Source organism: Notolabrus celidotus, chromosome 12, assembly GCF_009762535.1.
Source record: "Notolabrus celidotus isolate fNotCel1 chromosome 12, fNotCel1.pri, whole genome shotgun sequence".
Lineage (NCBI taxonomy): Eukaryota > Metazoa > Chordata > Actinopteri > Labriformes > Labridae > Notolabrus > Notolabrus celidotus.
The window spans coordinates 32,663,741-32,672,136 of record NC_048283.1 but is presented as its reverse complement, the minus strand read 5'-3'; the positions used below and the strand labels follow the sequence as shown (position 1 = coordinate 32,672,136).

The window sequence follows — 8,396 nt, the reverse complement described above, 5'->3', positions numbered from 1 at the left end:
TTTAAAGCATGTTTCGATGTGAATCAGCTGACTAGACAGTGGAGACGCTCAGCTCGCGGCTCCACGAGCGCTTTGTTTCTTCGCCACCGGACTAATAATGAGCCAGGTGCGCTCCTGGCTGACAACTGACCGCATTCACATGCTTATTTTTCTCAATAAGAACGAGTAGACAGAAAACTGGACACTGAGTCTGAAATATGTTTCTGTTCAGTTGTCCTGTTGCAGTAAATCCACATGTTGTAGTCTGAGTTTTCTGACGCCGCGTCTGCGGAGATTATTCATAAGCCTGCTCCTCACGTTGATATTCAGCGTGTTGACATTTTGTACACCTCAATATGATCCATAGAGATTTAATACCGTCAGTTATATACATTGTGTTGCGAAATAAATTTTTATTCAGGGGAAAACGCATTTGGAATTATTCTTGACATGGAAAACTTTAATGTTTTTTAAGGATTAATCAATAATTGATCGTTAACATTTCCAAAGATCGATCACGGAAAATACTTGAAATGTACATCCTTACTTTGTGGTGTTTTTTAAGTGTTGATAAGGGTTCGTGGTGTTACCTCGTGAGGTAGAAACAGTAGCAAGGCAGGTTCTGCACAATACCTGTCGTTGTGCAGCATCTTCTTTTTTATAACCAAAGTAAATCTACACAGCTGAAGTGCTGCCCCTCGTTGGTACTAAACTTTCTGAAGTGTCTGTTTCTGTGGAGCCTGGGGCCTTTACGCGACAGGTTAAAGCGCAACGTTGACTTCTCTCCCGCTCCCAAGTCACGTTGACCAGATCACTTGACCAGTCAAATCGTAGCCTCTGTGGTTAGAATATCTCGTTTTATCATATCATGATTTTATCGCAAATGCAATTAATTGTTCATCCCTAGTCAGAAAAGGATGAGTTATCTTTTCTTACCTTTTTTCTTTAGAGATGTGTGTATAGAGAGGGATTTAGCCTCATCTCAAGACCCAACATATCATATCTTTTTTTTATTTTTTATGTTTTTTGGGCATTTTTGGCTGTATAACAGGACCGCTGAAGAGAGACAGGAAACATGGGGAGTAGAGAGTGGGGGAAGACATGCAGCACATTGAACCAGTGACCTCTGCGACGAGGCCTACAGCCTCTGTTTGTGGGGCGCTTAGACTGCTAGGCCACTTATCTAACTGTACAAAGAAGTCAAGTAAATTCTGTCTTTAAATATGACCATGAGTCACTGAAACTGTGTTAGAAAAAAATAAGAAAAAAGACATGAGAAACACAAAACAGATACAAGATAAAACAGATACAGTAATTAACAAAACTGATGAAACAGACTTAAATAGGTTAAGGTCAAATGTAATGGAAACATTTTTATCCTTGCATGTACAGATATACATACTTCACTCAGAAGAGACAAGTAGAGATCATATTAATCTACAAAGATTAAGTGATATTGAATTATTGTCTGTGTCATTCTGATGCTTGAACTCTACAGGGAGACAAGGAGATCGAAGGATGTCTGCCCTGAGCGGCAGCAAGATCTATCCCCCCAGTGGAGTTCAGACACTGGTGGTGGAGGTGTTGGCTGATGAGTCCTTGATGAAGGGGTCCAGGGCTGATGAAGCTGAATGAGGGAAGCAAAGACTGGGCAGTGATGGCAAGATTGCTGAAGAGGTCATCTACGGCTGATGAAGTTGCAATCTGGGCTGTGATGTGGAGGTAGAGGGTCTGCATGTATGAAATTAATGAATGGACTGAAAAACACATTTAACATGGATAGCAGCAAAATGAACATTCATGAGAGCTCATTTTAAGTCATCCTGTAGCCTAGCAACTAGAGAATGTGAAGGCAAAAAAGCCTCTGTATCTTTTTCGGTAGCCATTGCCTCTAAGAGTAAATTTGAATAAACCTGTGGTGATGTAACGACAGGAGGGATTTGCATTAAAAAATTAGGTAAAAAAACTAATACCATTTTCACTGTTCAGTATATTTGAAGGAGCACATAAGCAAAGTGAGCACGTAATTATGGAAGATCATCACCCGGCTTTCTTACTGATCTGCTGGTTGTGTTACATGCTTGATTCTGATTCAAAACTCCTTGACCACGGTTATTAACTTTCACTAACATGAGCAATGCCAGAGGCAAACTGATCACACGTCATGTCAAATCAATCCACGGAATCCATCAATCCTATGTGGCTAAAATGTCAGTTTTGGTTAGCATGCTAAATCGGCAGGCTACGGAAACTTTCATATTGGGTCCTGTCGGGATTCTATTTCCCATAACGACCTGCTAAACATACAGTGGGGCAAAAAAGTATTCAGTCAGCCACTGATTTTGCAAGTTCTCTCACTTAGAAAGATGAGAGAGGTCTGTCATTTTCATCAGAGGTACACTTCAACTATGAGAGGCAAAATGAGAAAAAAAATTCAGGAAATCACATTGTAGGATTTGTAAAGAATTTATTTGTAAATTATGATGGGAAATAAGTATTTAGTCAATAACAAAAGTTCAACTCAATACTTTGTAACATAACCTTTGTTGGCAATGACAGAGGTCAAACGTTTCCAGTAAGCCTTCACCAGGTTTGCACACACTGTAGCTGGTATTTTGGCCCATTCCTCCATGCAGATCTCCTCTAGAGCAGTGATGTTTTGGGGCTGTTGCTGGGCAACACGGACTTTCAACTCCCTCCACAAATGTTCTATGGGGTTGAGGTCTGGAGACTGGCTAGGCCACTCCAGGACCTTGAAATGCTTTTTACGGAGCCACTCCTTCATTGCCCGAGCGGTGTGTTTGGGATCATTGTCATGCTGGAAGACCCAGCCACGTTCCATCTTCAATGCTCTCACTGATGGAAGGAGGTTTTGGCTTAAAATCTCACAATACATGGCCCCTGTCATGATCCTCATCATGGCAGCCCTCTCCTCTCCCTCTTTGTGTTTTGTCATTTCCCTGTCTGTTGCTCCTCCTCCTGTGTCTCTTCCCCTTGTTTGTGTCTTGTAGGTGAATGTGGGCGGGGTTTCCATTCTGCAGGCAGCACCAGGTGAAGCCACTCAATAATCAACCCTCTCCTATAAAGACTCCGGATTCTCTCCTACTCGTTGCCAGATCGTACTTCAGTTTTAAGTGGTACACTGAGTCCGTGGCTCCTCAAGCATGTTTTTGTTTTGCTTGTCTTTGTGTGTTTTCATCTTGATTCAGAGATTGCCGTGCATGCTTCCTGCTCTCGTGCTGATCGCTTTCCTGTCTGCTGCTGAACCTGCCTGCCTTTGCCTGAGCTCCAGTTACCCTCTGTGGAAGGACACTGGAAAGAGGGACTGCTCCGCTCGTTACCCACGGCGCCATTACCACGGAGTTCACTCTAAATAAACACTTGTATTTTCACAATCCAGCTTGCCTGAGTTCTGCATTTGGGTCCAGTCCTAGTGACAATCATAACAGCCCCGTTCATTCTTCCCTTAACACAGATCAGTCGCCCTGTCCCCTTTGCAGAAAAACAGCCCCAAAGCATGAGGTTTCCACCCCCATGCTTCACAGTAGGTATGGTGTTCTTGGGATGCAGCTCAGTATTCTTCTTCCTCCAAACACGATGAGTTGAGTTTTACCAAAAAGTTCTATTTTGGTTTCATCTTGACCACATGATATTCTCCCAGTCCTCTTCTGGATCATCCATATGCTCTCTGGCAAACTTCAGACGGGCCTAGACATGTACTGGCTTAAGCAGGGGGACACGCCTGGCGCTGCAGGATTTGCGTGGGGCCCCAGATCGTGGGAGATTATCAATGGTCTTGTATGTCTTACATTTTCTTACAATTGCTCCCACAGTTGATTTATTCACACCAACCTGCTTGCCTATTGTAGATTCACTCTTCCCAGCCTGGTGCAGGTCCACAATTTTCTTCCTGGTGTCCTTGGACAGCTCTTTGGTCTTGGCCATGGTTGAGTTTGGAGTCTGAGTGTTTGAGGCTGTGGACAGGTGTCTTTTATACAGATAACCAGTTCAAACAGGTGCCATTAATACAGGTAACGAGTGGAGGACAGAAGAGCTTCTTAAAGAAGAAGTTACAGGTCTGTGAGAGCCAGAAATCTTGCTTGTTTGTTATTGATCAAATACTTATTTTCCACCATAATTTACAAATAAATTCTTTAAAAATCCTACAATGTCATTTCCTGGATTTTTTTTCTCATTTTGTCTCTCATAGTTGAAGTGTACCTCTGATGAAAATTACAGACCTCTCTCATCTTTCTAAGTAGGAGAATTTGCAAAATCAGTGGCTGACTAAATACTTTTTCACCCCACTGTACATTAACTAGTGCCATTACCTTATGGCACTAGTTGTTGTGATGGCCAGTTTGCTGTACACTGATTCTCAGTCATGTTCCCTCAGTGAATAAAACAAATAAATCATTATTTTGAAAAATTTTGGATATCTTTATGCCTTATGATTTCAAATATATTTATTTTCTTCAACAAAAATGAACTGCCTACTACACTGCAACTTTGTCCTTAAAGGGATGATTCAGTTTTTTACCATGGGGTTGTATGAGGTACTTGTCAGTAGGTTTATATTCCAGCACTGTCCGATACAATGTTTCAAGCAGGCATCTTAAACTCATGAAGTCTTATCACAGAAGTTAAAAGCTGCTTCTTGGACTTGAACTGTTTTGGTATCAGTTGTTTGGCAAACTGAAATAAATCTGTTTGTTAGGATATTGATAGAATAATGTTTAAATTCTTGTTCTTTAAAAGTTTATATTACCATGTTTCAAAAAAGGAAGCAAGTGTTTATGGCTGTATCTTCCACTGACAACACCCAGGCCCTGTCCTTAGTTTGTCTCCCAGTAATCTGAGCTTCTAGAGGAATTAACATCCTAAATTTAAACTTACAAATGTATGTTTATATGCAGGCTGATTCTAGTATAATCAGATGTATTATGCTCCAATGGTTAGTTTGGAGTTTTAAATTAGATCGTAAGAAGCAAGCAGAAGTACTGGCATGATAAATGAGCAGGCTGTTACTGCTGATAGACACCTAAAAAAAGGTCCAAGTAAAAGAAAATCACTCAGTGTTAATATTCAACATCACAACTTTATCGTGCTGACAAACTAAAAACAACAAATGTGCCACAAAGTGAATGTGCTACACATCAGTGAAATATACACTGTGCCAAAAAAGAAAGGACAAAAGCAACCATTTCTCTAAATATACCAAATATGGTCATAATCCAAGTTTTTCCAGGCTGCTCAGACAGAAGGTGTCCTTTAACCTTACATTTTTCACCATTATAGAGTTGAGTGATACCAGCTTTGGACAGTTGTGGCTAGTAGCACTTATTATAATTACTCCACTCACTATATTGAGAAAAATCTCTGGCTTCAGTGAGTAAGCTTTAAAAAGACAAGCACTTGGATTCATTTAATAGGAATGGGGACGGAGGGGGTGATACAAGGTAGGTTGAAGGACTCAGAAGCAGACTCACACACAGGAGCAGGTGAAGTGGCAAAGAGTGTACCTGAAAAAATAAAAGCTGTACAAAACAAAATCTCTCTCGTAGCTAACTAAGCATGAACTCAAAGACTGAGAGGCTAAACCTGAGCTACCATGACTGCAGGCAAAGACAGACAATTACAGCTGACTAGTTGCACTGACAAAGCACTGTGGTGTTCCAGCTGCAGCCTGCTGCCAGCTCCCAACCTATGTATATAACCTTCTGATTACTGATCTGCCTCAGCTGTGAACTCAGCACAAGCCTGATGAAGTCACAGCACACAGGTGTGCTCCTCCTGCAGCCAATGGGAGGGGGGAGAAGACAAATCAAAAACTCACTGGGCACAATGGACTTCATTTATCAATCTTACGTTGAAACCAAGAGGCAACCTCCGGTCTCAAACCATGAGCCAATGATGAAGTGCTTTAAACTGCAATACATCGAAAATCCATTTGAGGCTGGCTGCAGAAACACCAGAAACCACATAGAAATGAATGTGAAAAAGATGATCTTTACAGCATTAATAAACATGTTTACAGCCTGGTTCAAAAAAAGGCTTGGCCCTACGAAGCTAATCTCTCTATCGGCACACACTGTACGGGGGGTGAATTTTTTTCTAACATGACGGTTCAGAAGATATTAAGATTACCAGTTTTGCCCAAATAAGGACATGACTGACGTGACTCCCGGTCAGGAACACATAGCTGTTGGCTAAGAGGCTCACACTACGTCACACTCTGCCTGGTTGAGTTCCACATTACCATTATGGCTGCTGCCGTCGATTTGCTTCAAAACAGTGCTCAGGAACTGGGTGACATGACGGATACTACGTCCATATTTTATACAGTCTATGGTTGAAACCAGCGCAGATATAAGCTAAGTTATATAAGTTCACGTGTCATTTGTGAAATGTGCGTATCTGAATCAATCATGGCGTACGCCTGATTAAGTGTTGATAAATGTGGCAGCTGAAAACAGGTATTTACATATCACGCCCCTAACTATTCTTGGTTCAGCCAGGATCACCCAGAGAATTTCAACATGGAGGGACGCTCTACGGCAAAAAAAAACAGGAAACATGTCTGAGCTGGAGATCGACACCACAGCAACAGAGGTAGAGAAATAAAACTGTGTTGTTTGGCAGCCAGAAAAGAGGCATTAAAGGTGACATATCATGCAAAAACCACTTCTTAATGGTTCTCTACCTGAAATATGTTTCCCTGGCATGTCTACAAACCCCCGAAAATGAAAAAAATCCATTCTGCCCCTGTTCTGATTTCTCCACCTTTCTGTAAATGTGTGCTGAAACGAGCCGTTTCAGTTCTCCGTGTTTTTATTAAATCACAACGACATCCGATCTGTAACTGAAGTCAGAGCTCGGAGCTTGTTCAGCCCATAGACTGTATAAAATACAACTGAACCCCTCCTCCGTTTTTCATTCCCTGCATACATGTGCGCCAACAAGGAGCTTAGGAGGGAGGCATGCTAGTTGTAGGCTGTCTTCATAAACACAAAAGTCGGTTTTACTCCCCACGTCTGCAGATTTGAAGATCTAGTGGATGATTTTTATTTATCATGGAAAAGTGCTAGCGCTAGTTAGCATAGCCACATAGCTACATGTTCGTAGCTGTGTACCAAAACACACGTCGACATACTGACAAATAAAACAACAAGAAACACTAAATCTGTGACCAATCGTTCAGAAAGGTCCTGCTGCAGGCGCCTCTCCGTCAGGATCAGATTCTGGATCAGATTCAGAGGGTTGAAGTAACGCGGGTCTGTGAGCAGCCGTGTATATCCAGCCAACATGTAAACATTAGATCAACGTGCTGGAGAGCCGAGGCCACATCCACTTCCTGAGGGGGCGTGGTCAGAGAGCTCATTCTCATTAAAAGGCGCAGACACAGAAAACAGCCTTTTCTGAGCAGGGCTGAAAAAGAGGGGTTTACAGGCAGACCAGAATCAGATTTCAAAGTGTTTTTTTGAGCATAAACTTCAAAGACATGTTTTGGGGCCTCTTAGACCAATATGTTGATGAAAAACAGCGTAGTATGTCACCTTTGAAGGTAGTCAGAAAAACCACATCTGGATAAAAAACACTGCAGCAGTCAGCAGCATGGGTTTGAAATCTGAACTCCAGCTGAAGTTTAAACATTTGATTGATCACCCTTCGATGAAAGTAATTAATACGTGATATGGGACTTTTAAGAGGATTTAACAGAAGTAATTACTTTCATTCAGGAGGAAAACTGCAGACCTTAATGCCGCTATTAAAAAAACATGTGACCGCTCTCAAAACAAGCTGCACTGGAGACCCCAGCCTGAAACTCTCACTGTATACTGTCAGGGGGGAGCGGCAGCACTTACCGGGTCTGTGAACTATGAAGACTCCATAGTTTGGATACAGACTATAACTTGGTAACACTTGGTGCCAGCCTCTCTTTAGAATATGGTCTCTACTAGATCCAGAAAACCAACAAGGAGACAGCTAAAGTAGCATACTCAAGCAGATAGCAACCTTTATCCACTAGGAATGGTCATTTCAATCAAAAATAAGTAAGGGTTAATGTGTGATTAGCAGGTTGTTTGCGTCGGGGTCTTGTCTCATCCTAAAGGGGTGCATTACAGGGTTAGACCTCTCTGCTGATTAATGCTGACCTTCACCAATCAGTAACTTGTCCAAGTGCATTACTTTCACACGCCATAGCATCATCAAACCCTCAAACCAAAATGACTTTTCTGCACAGAAACATCACAGGAATCCTTCCCAGCTAGCAGGTAATTTATTTCTTTATCAAAACATAAATCCAAAAGGTCAGACAGGTGAGCTGTACTGCGTCTGAAAACAGACTAAACCTGACAGAAGTCCTCAGCTCCTTCAAACTACATGCTGAATTGGGAGGGTGATTTCATGGATTT

General features: G+C 41.9%; 1 long non-coding RNA gene across 1 annotated transcript; it reads right to left on the bottom strand.

Moving 5' to 3' along the window:
• Positions 1–1,326: 1,326 nt before the first annotated feature.
• On the bottom strand, positions 1,327–5,653 carry LOC117823280. The gene is made up of 2 exons (XR_004633357.1): positions 5,469–5,653; positions 1,327–1,710 (listed from the first exon to the last, which is right to left on the bottom strand). It is a non-coding gene; the product is annotated as an uncharacterized LOC117823280 (long non-coding RNA).
• Positions 5,654–8,396: the final 2,743 nt, after the last annotated feature.